Here is a 25,959-nt window from a genome sequence, read left to right as displayed (position 1 = left end):
TAGGTATAGTGGACTCATATGGCAAAACTGGTATGAAGGATTTTGGATGCACAAGTAGTGATCATACTTAGTGCAAATGAAGGCTAGCAAAAGATTGAGAAGCATCCAACCAAGAAACTAAAAATCTCATAAGCGAGCATTAAGCATAACTAACACCGAATAATGCACCACAAGTAGGATGTAATTTCATTGCATAACTATTGACTTTCGTGCTTGCATAGGGAATCACAAACCTTAACACCAATATTCTTACTAAAGCATAATTACTCATCAACATGACTCACATATTATATCATCATATCTCAAAACTATTACAAAGAATCAAGTTTATTTTGTCCAATGATCTTCATGAAAGTTTTTATTATATCCTCCTTGGATATCTACACTTTGGGACTAGTTTCATATGTTGCTTTTAATAAGCTCAAACAAATATAAGTGAAGAACATGAGCATAAATTTTTTTCTTCTCTCAAAATAATTTAAGTGAAGCAAGAGAGAATTTCTAATTTTTTTACTAACTCTCAAATAAATCTAAGTGAAGCATGAGAGCTTTTCTTCAAAAATACTAAAGCACACCGTGCTCAAAAAGATATAAGTGAAGCACTAGAGCAATTCCATAACTCATAAAGATTTAAGTGAAGCATAGAGAGAAATTCTGACAAGTCATGGCATAATTTTGGCCCTCTCAAATAAGTGTGTCCCGCAAGGATTCATGACTAAAAACACAAAGCAAAACAAGCAAAGACTCATATCATACAAGACGCTCCAAGCAAAACTCATAATATGTGATGAATAAAAATATAGTTTCAAGTAAAATACAGATGGTTGTTAGAAGAAAGAGGGGATGCCACTCGGGGGCATCCCCAAGATTAGTTGCTTGATACTTATTGAATATGATCTTGGGGTGCCTCGGGCATCCCCAAGCTTAGACTTTTGCTAATTCTTATTCCTTCATCCATCGTAAAGTCACCCAAAACTTGAGAACTTCAATCACACAAAACTCAACAAAACCTTCATGAGATCCATTAGTATAAGAAAGCAAATCACTACTATAAGTACTGTTGCAAACCCATTCATATTTTATTTCTGCATTATATCTAATGTATCCCAACTTTTCTATGGCAAAAACTCTTCAAAAGAAACCATAGAATCATCAAAACAAGCACACAACGCAAAGAAAACAACATCTGTCAAAAATAGAACAGTCTGTAGCAATCTGGATATTTCGAATACTTCTGTAATTCCAAAAGTTCTGAAAATTAGAAAAAACATGAGCAATTTGTATATTAATCTTCTGCAAAAAATAATCAGTATTTTATCGCGCTTCTGTTAAAAATGAAATTAATCCTGGGCGCAAAAATTTCTATTTTCAGCAAGTTCAAATCAACTATCACCCAACATGATCCCAAAAGCTTTGCTTGGCACAAACACTGATTAAAACACAAAAAACACAATCATAACATTAGCATAATTGTGCAAACACTCAAGAACTGAAAGAAAAATACAAAAATAAATTTTATTCATTGGGTTGCCACCCAACAAGCGCTATCGTTTTATGCCCCTAGCTAGGCATAATGTGAAGGATCTAAGTATTGTCATCTTTAGTATCGAACTCTTCAATCACAGAATCAGATATCTTTGAAGATTTAGCAAGTAAAATAGGAAAACTTCTAGGCATAAAAGCGAGAAATTCATTCTTATCAAAGGGATCTCTTGCAACTTCAACAAAATTCGGATGAATAATAATCATTTTAAGTTCTCTATTATTACTAGAAGTTGGACCCTTGTTCTTAGTAACTTGAGTAATCTTGCTAATTTTTATGGGAGTTTTTTTCAATAGTTTTAGCGGAAGAAAAAGCAGTGGTTATATTACTAAATATTTCTTCCAGTTTATCAATCCAAGACGGGCTTTATTCAATTCTTTCATGAATTATGGCCCCCTTTTCTTTTAACAACTTAAAAACTTCTCCCGCTTTTGACCCAAATTTAGTAGCAAAATTATGCATCTTTTTATACAAGTTTTCAATATGTTCTTCGGTAAGCATTTTCTTTTCAATAGCATCTATTCTTTCCATAACATGCTCAAGAGTCAAAGTTGTTTCATTAACCATAAGCGGTGGTGAACCCACTCAATTTCCCATAACATTAAAAGCATCAAGAGAGGGACACGTCAAGAAATTTCCAACGGTAATTGTATCAAGGACGAATCTATACCAAGTGGAGATGCCCACATAAAAACAATGAAGAAGAACAATGGTAGATTACTTACAGATAGATCTATTATGAGCATTGCAAATCCTATACCAAGCATCATTTAAATTCTCCCCTCCCCTTTGTTTAAAGTTAATAACCTCGTTCTCGGGAGTGCACACAATAGCGGAAGAACTATCCATAACGATAAAAAAGTAGCAAACAAAATTGCACACAAAAACAGATCTGACAAGAAAACGGCGGACGAAAAAGACGGCGAATAAAATGACAAATTTTTGTGAAGTGGGGGAGAGGAAAACAAGAGGCAAATGGCAAATAATTTAAATTGCAAGGAGATGAAATTTGTGATTAGGAACCTGGTAGATGTTGATGATGTCTCCCCGCCAACGACGCCGGAAATTTCCTTTTGATGCGGCTTGAACAATGCCGGTATTTTCCCAAACAGGAACAGATGATGCAGCACAGTACAGTAGGTATTTCCCCCAGTGATGAGACCAAGGTTATCGAACCAGTAGGAGAACCACGCAACACCATGTAAACAACTCCTGCACACAAAGAACAAATATTGCAACCTGACGTAAGAGAGGGGTTGTCAATCCCTCATGGGTAAAAAGATAGGTAAAATTGTAGTAGATTGGATAAATAGATCTCGCTGGAACGCGAGATAAAATAAATAAATAAAAATTGCAGCAAAATATTTTTGGATTAATAGATCTGAAACTAAAAGCAAATAAAAATGGATCGTGAAGGCAAATATAAAAAAGAAGAGACCTAGGGGGTGTAGGTTTCATTAGTGGCTTCTCTCGAGAAAAATAGCAATGGTGGGTAAATAAATTACTATTGGGTAATTGATAGAACTTCAAATAATCATGACGATATCCAGGCAATGATCATTATATAGGCATCACGTCCAAGATTAGTAGACCGACTCCTGCCTGCATCTACTACTATTACTCCACCCATCGACTACTATCCAGCATGCATCTAGTGTATTAAGTTCTTGTAGAAAGGGAGTAATATAATAAGAACGATGACATGATGTAGACAAGATCTATTTATGTAGAAATAGACCCCATCTTGTTATCCTTAATAGCAAAGATACATATATGTCGGTTCCCCTTCTGTCACTGGGATCAAGCACCGTAAGATTGAACCCATCACAAAACACATCTTCTCATGGCAAGAAAAATTGATCTAGTTGGCCGAACTAAACCAAATATTCTAAGAAGAAATACGAGGCAATAAGTAATCATGCATAGATACCGGGTTTTGTCACAATTATCATCATAGAAGTGTCATAATCATGACAATAAAAATTTGTTCGGCCAAAAATGTCACGGATGTGTCCTTTTTTGTAGTGCCTTCTCCTTGCCCACTAGATTGACCATAGAGTAACAAGAACTCGAGCTAAATCTTGCAGGTTCAGCGAATCAAAGAGAGAAAATAACCAAATGCGTGCATCTTCAGACTGGTTTGATATCACATGCTCCACTACCTCCTCGTGGCCTAGTGCCCATACGCATCTTGCCATTCGACACTCTAGCAAAGAGTGACACCAAGTATCTTCCGCCACATTGCAAATGGTACAAATTGCTGTAGTAGCCATATTTACGTTGTGTCTGATCGTGCCTGTTGGTAAGGACGTGTGAGCTAACCTCCATACGAACACACGCACTTTGGACGACACTTTCACTTTCCAAAGTGGAGACCACTCCACTACTAGGGAAAAGCCTAGTAGCAGCACGGGTTTTGGGTGTATCAGTAGCGCGGGTGCCCGCGCTACTGATATGGTGCCACAGCTAACTAGTAGCAGTAGCGCGTGTTGACACACGCTACTCCTATACATGGTTAGCTGTAGCGTGCGTTGCAGACAGCGCTACTGCTAATTATCTGTAGCGGGTCTTATACCCCGCGCTGCTGCTATTACTTTTAAAAACAAAAAAATCCCGATCCCGTGCGTGTTGTCAATGGCAGCACTGGTTCAATCTAGCAACGGTTGGCGTCGCCTAAGGCATGAATGGACAGCGGAAGACCAGATCCCGCGGTGGCTGTTGGAGAGGGCCCGTTTCTATGGCAGAGCCAGGCCGCATCATGGGGCTCCTCTTCCTGACCATGCCAGATAGCTCCGGGTCATCCATGGCGACGACCTGCATGGGCATGGACATGGGAGGGTGAGTCAAACCAGAGGGAGAGAGATAAAAGGAAAACCGAGGGAGAGAGGAAGGTGATGGAGGGAGCAATGGAGCTAGTCACCGGTGGTGAGGTGCTCCGGTGTGGTGGCACGGGGCGGCGGCCACCTAGACGTCGGTGGAAGACCGGCGAGCTCCTAGACGCCGGTGGCACGAGGCAACGGCCTCTTTCGGTGCCACAGAGGAGGAGGGGCGCATGGGCAAGAGTTCCATGTGAGAGGATATGAAAAGTGAGAGGAGAGAGGGGCGGAAGAGAGGAGGGATTTGGGGGAGGAGATGGGGATTTGGCCGAGGATATGACAACTTCACCTACCTCGTACTTAGTAGTAGCGAGGGGTATAAAACTGCGCTACTACTATCAACTTAGTAGTAGCGAGGATTTATACCCCTCGCTACTACTATGGCATGTCTCGGGGGGCACGGTAGAGACCGCTTAGTAGTAGCGAGGGTTAAAAACCCGCGCTACTACTATAACCTTAGTAGTAGCGAGGGGTAAAAACCAGCGCTACTAGTAAGTAGCAGTAGCGAGGGGTATAAACCCTCGCTACTAGTAAGCGTCTGCCTATAAGCTTTTCCCTAGTAGTGCTCCTTCTTCTCTTCTTCTTGGTTGAATGGCTCGACCAATTCTCAATCCAATCTTCCCTCTGAGTTTTAATCCTCGTGATCACGCAGTATGCCGACCGAACCGAGAAACAACCTCCTTTTATCATATTGCCATGCCCATAAATCGTCTGGAACTCTTGAGCTAATGGGGATGTTTAATATAACTGAGATATCTAGTACAATAAAATTCTCAGCTAGGACTTGCTGATTCCATGTTTTGGTCGCTGCATCAATCACTTCAGCAACCATGGTCGGTGGGTTCTGCGATCGCGCACATATCGGCCTTAGTTTGTATTCTCCAGGCAGCCAATTTCCCAACCAAATATGTTTGTGCTTGCTCTGTCCCCCATCCTCTTTATGAGGACCATCGATAGGACCTCACAACCTTCTCTGATCGATCGCCACACTTGTGACGGGTTTGAGCCCAATGGTGCTACAAGCAGATCACAATCAGGATAATATCTTACCTTTAGAACGCGAGCACTTAGCGAGTTTGGCTCCTACATAATCCTCCATGCTTGAAACACCAACAAAGATAGGTTGAAAATTTCAATGTCTCAAAAACCCGTTCCTCCCATAAATTTGTGTTTAGACATGGTCTTCCATGACACCCACGCCGTCTTCCTCTCACCGCTTCTACCCCCCCCACACACCAAAACTTCCTAAGAAGGCCATTTATATGTTCACAAAGACCTCGCAGGAGCTTGAAGCATGACATGGAGTATTTCAGAATTGCTTGTGCAACATATTTGATTAAAACTTCTTTGCCACCCAAAGATAAGCACTTCTCCATCCAACCTTGGGCACGTTTCCAAATTCTATATTTCAAGTATCTAAAGCACCCTTCCTTTGCCTTGCCAACATCAGTGGGGAGACCCAAATATCTCTCAAATAGTGATTCATTTTGGACTTCCAGGATATTCTTAATATCAACTCTCAAAATATCAAGTACTCCCTTGCTGAAATAAACCGAGGACTTATCAACATTGATTCTTTGGTGGGAAGCATTACAATAACTTTGTAGTAGATCCTTGATACAAACTAAACCCTCACTTGTTGCTTCAAAAAACAGGACGCTATCGTCCGCAAATAGGAGGTGATTCACCTCGGGTGCAGACGAAGCCACCTTGATACACCACACTCCATCAATATGATTATTGAGCAAACATGACAACCCTTCTGCAGCTAGAAGAACCAAATATATAGTTACTTGTATGATTGTATGATTTATATAGTTATTTGTATAATTTTGTTACTCTGTATGATTGTTTATTATAGGTAGTGCCATGGTCTTGATGTCCGTCCCCGTCGGCCCTCGGCCGCTTTATGATTCGGATGTGGTAAATTCTCTTTTATAACTATTTGTTGCATTTTGCATTTATGAAAATTATGGCCATCAAGTTGACATAGAGATATTTTAATCTTGGATGTATGTGAACCGGAATTTGAAACTGACCCTCTTGTCGAGAAGTTAAATTTAGTTGAAAAAGAAAATGAGTATTTGAAAGAAAAACTTAAAAGAATTGAAGAAGAGAAGATGACATTGGAGTTGTATGTTGCCGATATCGTCGATGATCACAAGATGAAGATGAATGCAATGTGCTTGAAGATGGATGCAATGTGCCTGAAGCTTAAGAAGATTAGAAAATATGCCATTGATAATGATGTTGGTATCATTATGCCGTTGGATCAATTGTTACCTTAGTTGCGATCTTCATCGCATTTGTTGTGATGACGGTAAGTTTTCTCTAGTGTTTTGCTTAACAAATGCATAATTAGCTTATTTTCCTCCTAGATGGCATAATTACCTAAGTTAGATAAAAATGGCATTTTTACCTACCTTAGTTAGAAGAAGAAGATAATGAAGAGGAGAGAAGAAAAAGAAAGAGAGGAAAATTTCTTCTTCTTCTTCTTCTAGCTAGTCTTCTTCTTCTAGTCTTCTTCTTCTTCTAACTTTCTTATTTCCCAATTTGCAGATTTGCTTTCGATGAGGAAGCTTGCGTTGATGGAGTCTATGTTGGAAATATGCCCTAGAGGCAATAATAAAATGGTTATTATTATATTTCCTTGTTCGTGATAATTGTCTATTGTTCATGCTATAATTGTGTTATCCGGAAATTGTAATACATGTGTGAATACATAGACCACAACATGTCCCTAGTGAGCCTCTAGTTGACTAGCTCGTTGATCAATAGATGGTTAAGGTTTCCTGACCATGGACATTAGATGTCGTTGATAACGGGATCACATCATTAGGAGAATGATGTGACGGACAAGACCCAATCCTAAGCATATCACAGGATTGTGTAGTTCGCCTGCTAAAGCTTTTCTAATGTCAAGTATCATTTCCTTAGACCATGAGATTGTGCAACTCCTGGATGCTGTTGGAATACTTTGGGTGTGCCAAGCGTTACAACGTAACTGGGTGGCTATAAAGGCACACTACAGGTATCTCCGAAAGTGTCTGTTGAGTTGGCACAAATCGAGACTGGGATTTGTCACTCTGTGTGACAGAGAGGTATCTCTGGGCCCACTCGTTAAGACATCATTATAATGAGCTCAATGTGACCAAGGAGTTGATCACGAGATGATGTGTTACAGAACAAGTAAAGAGACTTACCGGTAACGAGATTGAACAAGGTATAGGGATACCGACTATCGAATCTCGGGTAAGTATCATACCAGTAGACAAAGGGAATTGTATACGGGATTGATTGAATCTCGGACATCGTGGTTCATCCGATGAGATCATCGTGGAACATGTGGGAACCAACATGGGTATCCAGATCCCGTTGTTGGTTATTGGCCGGAGAGATGTCTCAGTCATGTCTGCATGATTCCCGAACCCGTAGGGTCTACACACTTAAGGTTCGGTGACGCTAGAGTTGTTATGGGAAATAGCATGCAGTTACCGAATGTTGTTCGGAGTCCCAGATGAGATCCCGGATGTCATGAGGAGTTCCGGAATGGTCCGGAGGTGAAGATTTATATATGGGAAGTCATCATACGGTCACCGGAAGTGTTTGGGCCGGGGGTTTATCGGTATTGTACCGGGACCATCGAAGGGGTTCCGGGGGTCCACCGGGAGGGTCCACCTGCCCCGGGGGGGCCTATGGGCTGTATGTGGAAGGGAACCAGCCCCTAAGTGGGATGGGCGCCATCCCCCCTTAGGGCCCATGCACCTAGGGTTGGGGGAAACCCTAAAGGGGCGCCCCCTTGGCTTGGGGGGCAAGCCCCCTCCCCTTGGTCGCCCCCCTCTAGATCTCATCTAGTGGGGCCAGCCCCCTTTCCCCTTCGCCCTATAAATAGAGGGGTGGAGGGAGGGCAGTAGCACCACATCCAAGGCGCAGCCCTCCCCCTCTCCAACATCCCCTCCTCGTCCGTTGAGCTTGGCGAAGCCCTGCCGGAGAACTGCAAGCTCCACCACCACGTTGTCATGCTGCCGGACCTCTTCCCCAACTTGTCCTTCCCCTTGCTGGATCAAGAAGGAGGAGACGTCCTCGGGCTGTATGTGTGTTGAATGCGGAGGCGCCATTGTTCGGCGCTTAGATCGGAATCAACCGCGATCTGAATCGCTGCGAGTACGACTCCTTCATCCGCATACTTGTAACGCTTCCGCATTGCGATCTTCAAGGGTATGAATATGCACTCCCCTCTCTCTCGTTGCTAGTATCTCCATAGATTGATCTTGGTGATGCGTATAATTTTTTTAATTTCTGCAACGATCCCCAACAGTGGCATCATGAGCTAGGTCTATGCATAGTTTCTATGCACGAGTAGAACACAAGTTGTTGTGGGCATCAATCTTGTCAATTTACCTGCCGTTACTAGTCTTATCTTGATTCGGTGGCATTGTGGGATGAAGCGGCCCAGACCGACCTTACATGTACGCTTACGTGAGACAGGTTCCACGAACTGACATGCACTAGTTGCATAAGGTGGCTAGCGGGTGTCTGTCTCTCCCACTTTAGTCGGATCGGATTCGATGAAAAGGGTCCTTATGAAGGGTAAATAGAAATTGGCATATCACGTTGTGGTTTTGGCGTAGGTAAGAAACGTTCTTGCTAGAAACCTATAGCAGCCACGTAAAAACTTGCAATAACAATTAGAGTACGTCTAACTTGTTCTTGCAGCATATGCCGTGTGATGTGATATGGCCCAAAGGATGTGATGAATGATATATGTGATGTATGAGATTGATCATGTTCTTGTAATAGGAATCACGACTTGCATGTCGATTAGTATGACAACCGACAGGAGTCATAGGAGTTGTCTTAATTTATTGTGTGACCTGCGTGTCACTGAAAACACCATGTAATTACTTTACTTTATTGCTAACCGTTAGCCATAGTAGTAGAAGTAACAGTTGGCGAGACAACTTCATGAAGACACAATGATGGACATCATGATGATGGAGATCATGGTGTCATTCCGGTGACAATGATTATCATGGCGCCCCGAAGATGGACATCAAAAGGAGCAAAATGATATTGGCCATATCTTGTCACTATTTGATTGCATGTGATGTTTATCATGTTTTTACATCTTATTTGCTTAGAACTACGGTAGCTTAAATAAGATGATCCCTTGCAATAATTTCAAGAAAGTGTTCCCCCTAACTGTGCACCGTTGCTAAGGTCCATTGTTCCGAAGCACCACGTGATGATCGGGTGTGATAGGTTCTAACGTTCGCATACAACGGGTGTAAGCCAGATTTACACACGCAATACACTTAGGTTGACTTGACGAGCCTAGCATGTACAGACATGGCCTCGGAACACGGAAGACCGAAAGGTTGAACATGCGTCGTATAGAAAATATGATCAACATGAAGATGTTCACCGATGATGACTAGTCCGTCTTACGTGATGATCGGACACGGCCTAGTTGACTCGGATCATGTATCACTTAGATGACTAGAGGGATGTGTATCTGAGTGGGAGTTCATTAAATAATTTGATTAGATGAACTTAATTATCATGAACATGGTCTAAAAATCTTTGCAATATGTCTTGTAGATCAAATGTCCCACGCTAATGTTGCCCTCAACTTCAACGCGTTCCTAGAGAAAACCAAGCTAAAAGACGATGGTAGCAACTACACGGACTAGGTCCGTAACCTGGGGATTATCCTCATAGCTGCCAAGAAAGCATATGTCCTTGAAGCACCACTAGGTGAAGCACCTGTTTTCCCAGCAATTCAAGACGTTATGAACTCCTGGCAGTCGCATAGTGATGATTACTCGATTCAGTGCGGCATGCTTTACAGCTTAGAACCGGGGCTCCAAAAGCGTTTTGAGCAGCACGGAGCATATGAGATGTTCTAAGAGCTGAAAATGGTTTTCCAAGCTCATGCCCGAGTCGAGAGATATGAAGTCTCTGACAAATTCTAAAGTTGTAAGATGGAGGAGAATAGTTTTGTCAGTGAGCACATACTCAAAATGCCTGGTTTGCACAACTGCTTGTCTCAGCTGGGAGTTAATCTCCCGGATGATGCGGTCGTTGACAGAATCCTTCAATCGCTCCCACCTAGCTATAAGATCTTTGTGATGAATTTCAATATGCAAGGGATGGAGAAAACCATTCCTGAGGTATATTCAATGCTGAAATCAGCGGAGCTGGTGATCAAAAAGGAACATCAAGTGTTGATGGTCAATAAAATCACTAGTTTCAAGAAAGGCAAGGTTAAGAAGAACTTCAAGAATGATGGCAAGGGAGTTGCCGCACCCGGTAAGCCAGTTGCCGGGAAGAAGCCAAAGCATGGACCCAAGCCTGAGACTGAGTGCTTTTATTGCAAGGGAAACGGTCACTAGAAGTGGAACTGCCCCAATTATTTAGCGGATAAGAAGGCCGGCAATACCAAAGGTATATGTGATATACATGTTATTGATGTGTACCTTACCAGCACTCATAGTATCTCCTGGGTATTTGATACCGGTGCGGTTGCTCATATTTGTAACTCAAAACAGGAGCTGCGGAATAAGCGGAGAATGGCAAAGGACGAGGTGATGATGCACGTCGGGAATGGTTCCAAGGTCGATGATGCATGCTACCTCTACATTTATCTATGGGATTAGTTTTAAACCTCAATAATTGTTATTTAGTGCCAACTTTGAGCATGAACATTGTATCTGGATCTTTCTTTATGCGAGATGGCTACTCATTTAAATTTGAGAATAATGGTTGTTCTATGTATATGAGAGATATGTTTTATGGTCATGCCCTGCTAGTCAATGGTTTATTCTTATTTAATCTCGAATGTGATGTTACACATATGCATAGTGTGAATGCCAAAAGATGTAAGGTTGATAATGATAGTCTCACATACTTGTGGCACTGCCGCCTTGGTCACATTGGTGTCAAACGCATGAAGAAACTCCATGCAGATGGACTTTTGGAGTCTCTTGATTATGAATCATTTGACACGTGTGAACCATGCCTCATGGGCAAAATGACCAAGACTCCATTCTACGAAACAATGGAGTGAGCAACCAACTTATTGGAAATCATACATGCTGATGTGTGCGGTCCAATGAGCGTTGAGGCTCACGGTGGTTATCGTTATGTTCTCACCCTCACTAATGACTTGAGTAGATATGGGTATGTCTACTTAATGAAACACAAGTCTAAGACCTTTGAAAAGTTCAAGGAATTTCAGAGTGAGGTTGAGAATCAACGTGACAGGAAAATAAAGTTCTTACGATCAGATCGTGGAGGGGAATATTTGAGTCACGAATTTGGCACGCACTTAAGGAAATATGGAATTGTTTCACAACTCACGCCGCCTGGAACACCTCAGCGTAATGGTGTGTCCGAACGTCATAATTGCACTCTATTAGATATGGTGCGATCTATGATGTTTCTTACCGATCTACCGCTATCATTTTGGGGTTATGCTTTAGAGACTGCCGCATTCACTTTAAATAGGGCTCCGTCGAAATCCGTTGAGACGACACCGTATGAATTATGGTTTGAGAAGAAACCTAAGATGTCATTTCTGAAAGGTTGGGGATGCGATGCTTATGTCAAGAAACTTGTGACGCCTCGAGACCGACGTGCCAGTTGTCTCTCAGTTATTCGCCGTCTTTGCCATGTCGTTTGCTTGCGTATTGCATCTTGTCATGTCATCATGTGCATTGCATCTTCATGTTTTCAAAACTTGCATCCGTCCCGGTCTCCTCATTCTTTCCGTTGTCCGTTCTGAGCCCAGACACACTTGCACGCGCCCGCGGCACCTCCGAAATATTATTTTATAAGTGGCCGGGAAATGTTCTCGGAATGGGATGAAAGTTGGCGTGCGGTGTTGTTTTCTTGTGAGTAGGCCGCCTGCCAAGTTTTATCACATTCGGAGCTCGTTTTATAGTCCAACCGTTAAGCTATAGAGGCATTATAGCCGGTCAAACGTCGGACGTTTTCGGTCTCCGGAAACAGTCGCCGGGTCTCTCTCTCTTCTCTTCTCGCAGCCCAAGGCTTTCTGCACAGCCCACTACCACTCACCGACCGACCCATGAGGCCCAATGTGAGCAGCCCCAGCTTTCCCTCTATTGGGATTGTCTAGATTTGGCCTGTTTAGGTTTTTTCCAGATCTGTGAATTTAGTTATTTTTCCAGAGAACGCAGTTTTGCAGAAAAACCCTCTTATTTCATGCATTTAATAACTCACAAACCGTGCATCGGATTAAAATAAATTATATATGAAACTTGCTTAGAATTTTGTGTAGGTTAATAATTTGCAACTTTCAACCATGTTTGAGATGTTTAAAATGCTGTTTGTGTAATTTTGCCCATATGCCATGCTAAAATGATTTAATTCATAACTATTTAATCGTAGCTCCAAATTTAATAAACTTTATATGTAAATGGGGTAGAAAAATGCATAGATTATCATGGTGACTTTACTTTGCATGTTTAACAACTATAAAATATGGTTTAGGGCAGAACAGTACCAAATCTTAAAATATGCACATGAGGAGTTTCCGGACTTGTTGTTTGTTGTTCCGGCCTCATTTAAAATTGCCTAGATAGGTAGTTTTCATTATGCTTCACCTCTTGCCATGTTTAACAACATTTAATATTGTTGGGTACTTAAACGGGAGATAACTAAATAATTGTTGTGGTATCGTCAATACGCAACTCGTTGCATATTGAGCTCCACTTAACTTGTAGTTTTGCTTGTGTACTTTCCCATGCCATGCCTCATTAACCGGAAATGCATCATACTTGGTTGTGCATCATGCCCTGTTTATGTGGTGGTTGTTTACTATGTTGTTTGCTTCTTTCCGGGTTGCCTATCTCGTTAGGTTTGGTTCCGTTCCGGAGTTGTGAGGATCCGTTCGACTACGTCTGTTTGTCTTCTCCATGGACTCGTTCTTCTTCCTTGCGGGATCTCAGGCAAGATGACCATACCCTCGAAATCACTTCTATCTTTACTTGCTAGTTGCTCGCTCTTTTTCTATGCCGCGATACCTACCACTTGCTATAACATGCCTCCCATATTGCCATGTCAAGCCTCTAACCCACCTTACCTGGCAAACCGTTGTTTGGCTATGTTATCTCTTTGCTCAGCCCCTCTTATAGCGTTGCTAGTTGCAGGTGAAGGTGGAGTTTCTTCCATGTTGGAACATGATTATTGTGGGGATATCATTATTATTATATCTTGTTTACTTTAATGCATCTATATACTTGGTAAAGGGTGGAAGGCTCGGCCCTATGCCTGGTGTTTTGTTCCACTCTTGCCACCCTAGTTTCCATCATACCGGTGTTATGTTCCTTAATTTTGCGTTCCTTACGCAGTTGGGTTATAATGGGAACCCCTTGACAGTTCGCTTTGAATAAAACTCCTCTAGCAAGGCCCAACCTTGGTTTTACCATTTGCCACCTAAGCCGTTTTCCCTTGGGTTCCGTAGACTCAAGGGTCATCTTTATTTTAAACCCCCCGGGCCAGTGCTCCTCTAAGTGTTGGTCCAACCTGTCGGTAGCCGGTCACCACCAGGGGCAACTCTGGGTTGGCCTACCGGAATCTTGGACAATCCGGTGTGCCCTGAGAACGTCATATGTGCAGCTCCTATCGGGATTTGTCGGCACATTCAGGCGGCTTTGCTGGTCTTGTTTTACCATTGTCGAAATGTCTTGTAACCGGGATTCCGAGCCTGGTCGGGTCTTTCTGGGAGAAGGAATATCCTTCTTTGACCGTGAGAGCTTGTGATGGGCTAAGTTGGGACACCGCAGCAGGATTTTGAACTTTCGAAAGCCGTGCCCGCGGTTATGGGCAGATGGGAATTTGTTAATATCCGGTTGTAGAAAACCTGACACTTAACTTAATTAAAATGAATCAATAGTGTGTGTAGCCGTGATGGTCTCTTTTCGGCGGAGTCCGGGAAGAGAACACGGTCTCGTGTTATGCTTGAACGTAAGTAGTTTCAGGTTCACTTCTTGATCACTTCTAGTTCACGACCGTGCTTTGCTTCTCTTCTCACTCTCATTTGCGTAAGTTAGCCACCATATATGCTAGTGCTTGCTGCAGCTCCACCTCACAACCTTTTCCTACCCATAAGCTTAAATAGTCTTGATCGCGAGGGTGTGAGATTGCTGAGTCCTCGTGACTCACAGATTACTTCAAAAATCAGTTGTAGGTGCCGTTGATACTAGTGCAGATGACGCAGCTGAGCTCAAGTGGGATCTCGATGAAGATCATGTTCGTTGTGTTGTTTCGTTCCAGTTGATCAGTAGTGGAGCCCAGTCGGGGCGATCGGGGATCTAGCAATAGGGCTTGTCTTTCTTTGATTGTATCTGGATGATGTAATGCTATATTTATGTATTGTGTGAAGTGGCGATTGTAAGCCAACTCTTTATCCCTTTCTTATTCAGTACATGGGATGTGTAAAGATTACCCCTCTTGCGACATGCCTACTATGCGGTTATGCCTCTAAGTCATGCTCCGACACGTGGGAGATATAGTTGCATCGTGGGTGTTTCAAATTGGTAATCAGAGCCTTCCCCGACTTAGGAGCCCCCTGCTTGATCGAATCGCTGACGTTGTTGAGTCTAGAAAAATGTTTTGAGTCTTATAGGATTATATATATAGGAGAATAGGATTGTTTTTACTCCTCAGTCCCTTCGTCGCTCTGGTGAGGCCTCCTGGCGTAGACTTTTGACTCTTCTCTTCTCAAATTTCACAAAAAAAAATTAGGATCACGCGGGTATCTTGGAATTGCTCCGACGGTTTTGTGACAGGAACATTGTTCTTGGTGCCTCCTGACATTTAGGGGTTGTGGCAGTGTCCCAGGGAGTTGAGCTCCGAGGTGTTGTCGTCACAATTTTATCGTTGTAGTTCTGGAATACCTGAGTTCGCCGACATCGAAAATTTCTTTTATGCAGTTGTTGGTGAGATAACCTCGACGCCATCCAGTACTGGGCCGGGAGTTTGGGAGTATTGCCATAACTCATATAACGGATGCTTTTCGAAGGTTGAGGTAAATGATTTCCGAAGGTTTCTTAGTTATGTGTTGAAGGATGGATACAGCTGGATGTAGGAATTGTTAGTTTGGGTGAGATATTATGCTTCCCTGTATCCCCAACACCTAATTTCATAACCAGAAAATTCCGGGAGTTTATAAGTGGGAATTCAAGTAGCTCTTAGGATATCCTTCCAACAGATGCATGATATGAGATTGGGATTCGACGTCTAGTGGTCTGCCTATCCACGGTTGGTTTTACAGTGGTCTCGTTGTGTCTTAAAGAGTCCTTGGCTATGCTGACTCGGGGATGCTACATATGTCATGTGCACTGCCTTGTACATGATGGTGTTGTATGATCGAGCCCGTGTGGGCCCCACCACGAAAACTTCGGATGAAATCTCTATCATATGTTTGTTCCAGCTTATCCTGCAAGTCAATCCTTTGTTTTGTTTTGAGTTGTGGTATTCGAGTTGCTTCGAAGTCAAGTGTTGATTCCATACCTTCCGAAGTGGTGTTCTCATACTCCTATGTGAATACCAATCCTTCATGGTAATCGAGATTGTCATGTCAATCCTTTTCAACCGGAGTGTTTCTCTTCAAGTGGATCCAATCATTTTCTACATTCGCAAGATCACCCTTAGTTTTCCCAGCGTTGTTCATTTCATCCATCCCCAAGTTGTCTTTGTTTTTTTCCCCCCCTCCCCCCCCTTTTTTTTTCAAGGACTCGAATTTCTTAATCAAGTATCCATCTTATGGATGTGAAGTCTCTCCATTCTTTTCTGTCAATGTTCTTATCCGGTGATTCTCAGGAAGATACTAACGGATCTTCAAGTTCATCATTCTTCTTTCTTTTCTTCTCCGGTGGATTCAATTCAAGTTTTTGGTGTTGATCATATTCCTTTCATTGTTTCAAATGTTTTCTCATGCCGGTGCACCTCTTAATCAAAAACTTCTCGCTATTCATTTGTTCGGGAGTGCTGAAGATATCTCAGAAGGCTCGTCTTGTCATTCAAGATCCGTTCAACTTATTTCGAGGTTGTTATTTCAAGCAAGCCGTTTAATTCAACCAGTGCTATCTCATTTTCATGTAATCGTTCAACAGTGTTTTCTCTTGAGTGGGCCCTAACCCACAGGTCTTTTTCCACGATGTTACCTGGCTCTTCTAATTTTCCCGGAGTACTCTCAAAATCTTTTTAAAGTTTGACGTAAGACTGAGTTATCATCAGTCAAATGCCTTTCTCCGAGATCTTTCAATTCTTTTCATCATTGGTTCAACCTTTTTATTTTTCATCCTGGAGTATCTCAACAATTCATGGTGGTGTTTCTCGTCGTCATTCTCGGATTTGAAGACCAAAGAAGAGTTTTTCCTCCAAATCTTATCCGTTCTCTCAGAGATGCGAAGTTATAACTTGTTTCCATCCTCTCATAATTGTTTTCGATTGTGAGAATTCTTTTCACCCATCCGGAGCAGTTCAGGAGTCTTTTCAGTTTGATTCTCCGAAGACCATCATTGCGGGTTTATTCATTCCATCTTTGAGCTCTTGTTTCTCCAAATATTACCGGTGCATCGATCAAATATCCTCTAATCAGTTCATGATCTCTTCGTTCTCTCATCTATCTTCGTTCATTTGCTAATTCTTACCGGTGATTCATCCCTTTACTTCGTTCGTTTTTCAATTCTTACGGTGGTTCGTTTAAGATTTCTCTTCCTTCGCTATCATATCAATTCATTCGTTTTTTTTAAATCCTACCGGTGGTTCGTTGAAGACCTTCCCAAGTTTGCGCAATATCTATCTTAATCCTTTCTACAAGAATAAGTAGTATGCCAAGTCTGTTGCTGGTCATCAATTTAAATTGGTGAAGGATAAGCATAATGTAATTCTTATTCTTGTTTCATCCAAAAGATTCAATTTCTTATTCCGGAGGTTCATCAAATTCTCGTTTTCAATTGTTCATCTTTCTTTTCCTGAGTTCCAAGTTTTCTCGGTTATATCATCGCGAAGCTCCTTCTAATCATTGCAAGGCTGCACCTTGTGTTTTCAACTCCTCTTTCTTTCATCATCCTTTTATTACCGGAGTTCTTCATGGAGGTTCTACATGATGGTTCAGCAAGGATTTAATTCCTTCTCAAAGTGCTCATCAAGATTCTTTTCAGAGGAGCTCAAGTATTCTTCATATTGCATTCCGAAGTGCAATTCCTTCTACCTTATCTTTTCAGGTGGTGTTATGTCATTCTTGACAATTTTTCCCTTCGTGTTTCACGATCCACAAGTTTTCTAGAGTGACATATCTAAATCCATCATTTTCTCTTCGTTCAAGAGATCCTTTAAACCAATCAATCTTTTTGTTGGAGTTATATTGGGTTATATTTCACCTAAAGCCTATCCTAAGGATGGTTGCGATTGTGGTGCTTCTCAATGATCCAATCTTCTCCTTCCTGTCTCGGTGAAGAAGTTTTTCATCTCTTCTTTGTTCCCGATCAATCTTTATTTTTCGGGGGCAGAATTTCACCTCAGTTTTGAGATGTTTTCCCATAAGCCCACTACAAGGTTATTCGTTTCGTTGTTGGTCTTTAAAACAACTCCGTTTTAACCTTCTTGGAAGGATGCTTTCAAATTCATTCAACGTAGAGGACGTTGTTTTCTTCTTTGTTACTTTCAGCCCATTCTATCTTTTATTCCGGAGGCATTATGATGTTGCACACTTCGATCCATCATCTCATTTTGTCAAAGATCATGTTCTTTCCTTTTGCTTGTCCATTCAACCAGAGTGCCGTATCCTTCATTCAAGTTCTCTCATCTTATGAAGTTTTACCTCCCTTCTCAACCGGAGTGGCTTCAAAATCTATCTTGTCTTTCAACCTACAAGGCTCTAGTAAGCCTCCTTGTTTCTCTTTTTCTAACGGAGTGTTTTCAACTTTGCTCATCTTCGATGTATTCTTTCTTTCAATTTGTTCAACCTCACAAGGTTCTTTGGTGTCACTCATTTTTCAGAGAAGCAACTTAGTTTTTACCTCACCTCTTCCTCTTCCGTTTTCCCTCCGATGCCATCCTAGATATCAGGACGAGATCCTCACATAGTGGTGGAGTGTTGTGACGCCCCGAGACCGACGCGCCAGGTGTCTCTCAGTTATTCGCCATCTTTGCCATGTCGTTTGCTTACGTGTTGCATCTTGTCATGTCATCATGTGCATTGCCTCTTCATGTTTTCAAAACTTGCATCCGTCCCGGTCTCCTCGTTCTTTCCGTTGTCTGTTCTGAGCCCAGACACACTTGCACACGCCCGCGGCACCTCCGAAATATTATTTTATAAGTGGCCGGGAAATGTTCTCGGAATGGGATGAAAGTTGGCGTGTGGTGTTGTTTTCTTGTGAGTAGGCCGCCTGCCAAGTTTTATCGCATTCGGAGCTCGTTTGATAGTCCAACCGTTAACCTATAGCGGCATTATAGCCGGTCAAACGTCGGATGTTTTCGGTCTCCGGAAACAGTCGCCGGGTCTCTCTCTTATCTTCTCGCAGCCCAAGGCTTTCTGCGCAGCCCACTACCACTCACCGACCGGCCCATGAGGCCCAATGTGAGCAGCCCCAGCTTTCCCCTCTGTTGGGCTTGTCTAGATTTGGCCTGTTTAGGTTTTTTTCCAGATCTATGAATTTAGTTATTTTTCCAGAGAACGCAGTTTTGCAGGAAAAACCCTCTTGTTTCATGCATTTAATAACTCACAAACCGTGCATCGGATTAAAATAAATTATATATGAAACTTGCTTAGAATTTTGTGTAGGTTAATAATTTGCAACTTTCAACCATGTTTGAGATGTTTAAAATGCTGTTTGTGTAATTTTCCCATATGCCATGCTAAAATGATTTAATTCATAACTATTTAACAGTTGCTCCAAATTTAATAAACTTTATATGTAAATGGGGTAGAAAAATGCATAGATTATAATGGTGACTTTACTTTGCATGTTTAACAACTATAAAATATGGTTTAGGGCAGAACAGTACCAAATCTTAAAATATGCATATGAGGTGTTTCCAGACTTGTTGTTTGTTGTTCCGGCCTCATTTAAACTTGCATAGATAGGTAGTTTTCATTATGCTTCACCTCTTGACATGTTGAAAAACATTTAATATTGTTGGGTACTTAAACGGGAGAGAACTAAATAATTGTTGTGGTGTCGTCAATATGCAACGCATTGCATATTGAGCTCCACTTAACTTGTAGTTTTGCTTGTGCACTTTGCCATGCCATGCCTCATTAACTGGACATGCATCATACTTGGTTGTGCATCATGCCCTGTATATGTGGTGGTTGTTTACTATGTTGTTTGCTTCTTTTTGGGTTGCCGATCTCGTTAGCTTCGGTTCCGTTCTGGAGTTGTGAGGATCCATTCGACTATGTCTGTTTGTCTTCTCCATGGACTCGTTCTTCTTCCTTGCGGGATCTCACGCAAGATGACCAGACCCTCGAAATCACTTCTATCTTTGCTTGCTAGTTGCTCACTCTTTTGCTATGACGCAATACCTACCACTTGCTATAACATGCCTCCCATATTGCCATGTCAAGCATCTAACCCACCTTACCTAGCAAACCACTGTTTGGCTATGTTATCGCTTTGCTCGGCCCCTCTTATAGCGTTGCTAGTTGCAGGTGAAGGTGGAGTTTGTTCCATGTTGGAACATGATTATTGTTGGGATATCATTACTATTATATCTTGTTTACTTTAATGCATCTATATACTTGGTAAAGGGTGGAAGGCTTGGCCTTGTGCCTGGTGTTTTGTTCCACTCTTGCCGCCCTAGTTTCCGTCATACCGGTGTTATGTTCCTTGATTTTGCGTTCCTTACGCGGTTGGGTTATAATGGGAACCCCTTGACAGTTCGCTTTGAATAAAACTCATCCAGCAAGGCCCAACCTTGGTTTTACCATTTGCCACCTAAGCCTTTTCCCTTGGGTTCTGCAGACTCAAGGGTCATCTTTATTTTAAACCCCCCCAGGCTAGTTCTCCTCTGAGTGTTGGTCCAACCTATCAGCAGCCGGTGACCACCAGGGGCAACTCTGGGTTGGCCTACCGGAATCTTGGACAATCCGGTGTGCCCTGAGAACGAGATATGTGCAGCTCCTATCGGGATTTGTCGGCACATTCAGGCGGCTTTGCTGGTCTTGTTTTACCATTGTCGAAATGTCTTGTAACTGGGATTCCGAGCCTGACCGGGTCTTTTTGGGAGAAGGAATATCCTTCGTTGAACGTGAGAGCTTGTGATGGGTTAAGTTGGGACACCCGTGCAGGGTTTTGAACTTTCGAAAGTTGTGCCCGCGGTTATGGGCATATGGGAATTTGTTAATATCCGGTTGTAGAAAACCTGACACTTAACTTAATAAAATGAATCAACAACATGTGTAGCCGTGATGGTCTCTTTTCGGCGGAGTCCGGGAAGAGAACACGGTCTCGTGTTATGCTTGAACGTAAGTAGTTTCAGGTTCACTTCTTGATCACTTCTAGTTCACGACCGTGCTTTGCTTCTCTTCTCGCTCTCATTTGCGTAAGTTAGCCACCATATATGCTAGTGCTTGCTGCAGCTCCAACTCACTACCTTTTCCTACTCATAAGCTTAAATAGTCTTGATCGCGAGGGTGTGAGATTGCTGAGTCCTTGTGACTCACAGATTACTTCCAAAACCAGTTGCAAGTGCCGTTGATACCAGTGCAGATGACGCAGCTGAGCTCAAGTGGGATCTCGATGAAGATTGTGTTCGTTGTGTTGTTTCATTCCAGTTGATCAGTAGTGGAGCCCAGTCGGGGCGATTGGGGATCTAGCAATAGGGGTTGTCTTTCTTTATTTGGTTTCGTAGTCGGACCTTGATTGTATTCTGGATGATGTAATGCTATATTTATGTATTGTGTGTAGTGGCGATTGTAAGACAACTCTTTATCCCTTTCTTATTCAGTACATGGGATGTGTAAAGATTACCCCTCTTGCGACATGCCTACTATGTGGTTATGCCTCTAAGTCATGCTCCGACACGTGGGAGATATAGTGGCATCGTGGGTGTTTGAAAACTTCAACCTAAAAAGCTCGAACCCAAGTCGGAAAAATGTGTCTTCATAGGATACCCTAAGGAAACTATTGGGTATACCTTCTACCTCAAATCCGAAGGCAAGATCTTTGTTTCCAAGAATGGATCCTTTCTAGAGAAAGAGTTTCTCTCGAAAGAAGTAAGTGGGAGGAAAGTAGAACTTGATGAAGTACTGCCTCTTGAACCGGAAAGTAGCGCAGCTCAAGAAAATGTTTCTGGGGGGCCTGCACCGACTAGAGAGGAAGTTAATGATGATGATCAAGGAACTTTGGATCAAGTTACTACTAAACTTCGTAGGTCCACAGGGACACGTTCCACGCCAGAATGGTATGGTAACCCTGTCCTAGAAATAATGTTGTTAGACAATGGTGAACCTTCGAACTATGAAGAAGCGATGGCGGGCCTAGATTCCAACAAATGGCTTGAAGCCATGAAATCCGAGATAGGAACCATGTATGAAAATAAAGTATGGACTTTGACAGACTTGCCCGATGATCGACGAGCCATAGAAAATAAATGGATCTTTAAGAAGAAGACGGACGCAGATGGCAATGTGACCATCTATAAAGCTCGGCTTGTCACTAAGGGTTATCGACAAGTTCAAGGGGTTGACTACGATGAGACCTTCTCACCTGTAGCGAAGCTGAAGTCCGTCCGAATCATGTTAGCAATTGCCGCATTCTATGATTATGAGATATGGCAAATGGACGTGAAAACGGCATTCCTTAATGGTTTCCTTAAGGAAGAATTGTATATGATGCAGCCGAAAGGTTTTTTCGATCCTAAGAATGCTGACAAGGTATGCAAGCTCCAACGGTGAATCTATGGGCTGGTGCAAGCATCTCGGAGTTGGAACATTCGCTTTGATGATATGATCAAAGCGTTTGGGTTTACGCAGATTTATGGAGAAGCCCATGTTTACAAGAAAGTGAGTGGGAGCTCTGTAGCATTTCTCATATTATATGTGGATGACATACTATTGATGGGAAATGATATAGAACTCTTGGAAAGCATAAAGGCCTACTTGAATAAGTATTTTTCAATGAAGGACCTTGGAGAAGCTGCTTATATATTAGGCATCAAGATCTATAGAGATAGATCGAGACGCCTCATTGGTCTTTCACAAAGCACATACCTTGACAAGATATTGAAGAAGTTCAATATGGATAAGTCCAAGAAGGGGTTCTTGCCTGTATTGCAAGGTGTGAGATTGAGCACGGCTCAATGCCCGACCACGGCAGAAGATAGAGAAAAGATGAGTGTCATCCCCTATGCCTCGGCCATAGGGTCTATTATGTATGCCATGTTGTGTACCAGACCTGATGTAAACCTTGCCGTAAGTTTGGTAGGAAGGTACCAAAGTAATCCCGGCATGGAACACTGGACAGCGATCAAGAATATCCTGAAGTACCTGAAAAGGACTAAGGATATGTTTCTCGTTTATGGAGGTGACAAAGAGCTCGTCGTAAAGGGTTACGCTGATGCTAGCTTCGACAGAGATCTGGATGACTCCAAGTCACAAACCGGATACGTGTATATTTTGAATGGTGGGGCAGTCAGCTAGTGCAGCTGCAAGCAAAGCGTCATGGCGGGATCTACATGTGAAGTAGAGTACATGGCAGCCTCGGAGGCAGCACATGAAGCAATCTGGATGAAGGAGTTCATTACCGACTTAGGAGTTATTCCCAATGCATCAGGCCCGATGTCTCTCTTCTGTGACAACACTGGAGCTATTGCCCTAGCCAAGGAGCCCAGGTTTCACAAGAAGACCAGGCATATCAAGCGTCACTTCAACTCCATTCGTGAAAATGTTCAAGATGGAGACATAGATATTTGTAAAGTGCATACGGACCTGAATGTCACAGATCCGTTGACTAAACCTCTTCCGCGAGGAAAACATGATCAACGCCAGAACTCTATGGGTGTTCGATTCATTACAATGTAACTAGACAATTGACTCTAGTGCAAGTGGGAGACTGTTGGAAATATGCCCTAGAGGCAATAATAAAATGGTTATTATTATATTTCCTAGTTCAAGATAATTGTCTATTGTTCATGCTATAATTGTGTTATCCGGAAATTGTAATACATGTGTGAATACATACACCACAACATGTCCCTAGTGAGCCTCTAGTTGACTAGCTCATTGATCAATAGATGGTTACGGTTTCTTGACCATGGACATTGGATGTCATTGATAATGGGATCACATCATTAGGAGAATGATGTGATGGACAAGACCCAATCCTAAGCATAGCACAAGATCATGTAGTTCGTCGGCTAAAGCTTTTCTAATGTCAAGTACCATTTCCTTAGACCATGAGATTGGCAACCCCCGGATGCCGTAGGAATACTTTGGGTGTGCCAAACGTCACAACGGAACTAGGTGGCTATAAAGGCACACTACAGGTATCTCGAAAGTGTCTGTTGAGTTGGCACGAATCAAGACTGGGATTTGTCACTCTGTGTGATGGAGAGGTATCTCTGGGCCCACTCGGTAAGACATCATCATAATGAGCTCAATGTGACCAAGGAGTTGATCACGAGATGATGTGTTAAGGAACGAGTAAAGGGACTTGCCGGTAACGAGATTGAACAAGGTATAGGGATACCGATGATCGAATCTCGGGCAAGTATCATACCGGTAGACAAAGGGAATTGTAACGGGATTGATTGAATCCCTGACATCGTGGTTCATTCAATGAGATCATAGTGGAACATGTGGGAACCAACATGGGTATCCAGATCCCGCTGTTGGTTATTGGCCGGAGAGATGTCTCGCTCATGTCTGCATGATTCCCGAACCTGTAGGGTCTACACACTTAAGGTTTGGTGACGCTAGAGTAGTTATGGGAAATAGCATGCAGTTACCAAATGTTGTTCGGAGTCTCGGATGAGATCCCGGACGTCACGAGGAGTTCCGGAATGGTCTGGAGGTGAAGATTTATATATGGGAAGTCATCATACGATCACTGAAAGTGTTCGGGGGTTTATCGGTATTGTACCGGGACCACTGAAGGGGTTCCGGGGGTCCACCTGGAGGGTCCACCTACCCCAGAGGGCCCTATTGGCTGTATGTGGAAGGGAACCAGCCCCTAATTGGGCCGGGCGCCATCCCCCCTTAGGGCCCATGTGCCTAGGGTTGGTGGGGAACCCTAAAGGGGGCGACCCCCTTAGCTTGGGGGGCAAGCCCCCTCCCTTTGGCCACCGCCCCCTCTAGATCTCATCTAGACTAGCCGGCCCCCTTTCCCCTTTGCCCTATAAATAGAGGGGTGGAGGGAGGGTAGCAGCACCACATCCAAGGCGCAACCCTCCCCCTCTCCACCATCCCCTCCTCCTGCGTTGAGCTTGGCGAAGCCCTGCCGGAGAACTGCAAGCTCCACCACCACGACGTCCTGCTGCTGGAGCTCTTCCCCAACTTCTCCTTCCCCTTGCTGGATTAAGAAGGAGGAGACATCCCCGGGTTGTACGTGTGTTGAACATGGAGGCGTCGTTGTTCGGCCCTTAGATCGGAATCAAGCACGATCTGAATCGCTGTGAGTACGACTCCTTCATCCGCGTTCTCGTAACGCTTCCGCATCGCGATCTTCAAGGGTATGAAGATGCACTCCCCTCTCTCTCATTGCTAGTCTATCCATAGATTGATCTTGGTGATGCGTAGAATTTTTTTAATTTCTGCAACGATCCCCAACAATCTACTCTTCTCCTTGTGCTTCTTTTTTGTTTTGATTTTGTAGGATGAACAATGTGAAACTTGCTACCTATATATGTATGTATGGATGAAACCATTGTATGCTTGTTGTTGGATATGTTGGCTAGCTATATATATTGCATATGGACTTTTCAATGGTATGTATATGTGTTGGATGATCATATCCATATGGTAGGGATATGATTTGGTATGTATATGTGTTGTTATGCTTGTTGAAAGTATTTTCAAATGTGTGTATATATATATCTTTGAAATTCTGTCAAATTGAATAAATTTAAGAAAAAACAGAGGCTATATATACAGAAACTTTCAGCAAAGAGCTTTGCCATCAACCAGCAGACGGCAAAGCTGCCACGTGGCAGTTACCTGTGCAACCTGGGGGCACTGGCTGGCCTATATGGTTGCTTTGCCGTCCACTGGCAAATGGTAAAGACCTTTGCATCTTTGCTGTCTGCCAGCGGACGACATAGCATGCCACGTGGCAGCTACCTGGGCTGGCCTACATGGGCACTTTGCCATCTGTTAGCAGACGACAAAGATGCAAAGGTCTTTCACGTCCGCCAACAGACGGCAAAGCACGCCGTTAACCTCCTGAAGGACCTAACCTGCCACGTGTGCCGTCCAGGTTCTTTGCCATCTACTGGCGGACGACAAAGATTAAATGGTCTTTGTCATCCGCCAGCAGACGGCAAAGAGCCCTTTGTCATGGCTTATTC

This window comes from Triticum urartu, chromosome 7 (genome assembly GCF_003073215.2).
Source record: "Triticum urartu cultivar G1812 chromosome 7, Tu2.1, whole genome shotgun sequence".
Classification (NCBI taxonomy): domain Eukaryota; kingdom Viridiplantae; phylum Streptophyta; class Magnoliopsida; order Poales; family Poaceae; genus Triticum; species Triticum urartu.
The sequence above is the reverse complement of the archived record's forward strand: the minus strand, read 5'-3'. Positions refer to the sequence as shown.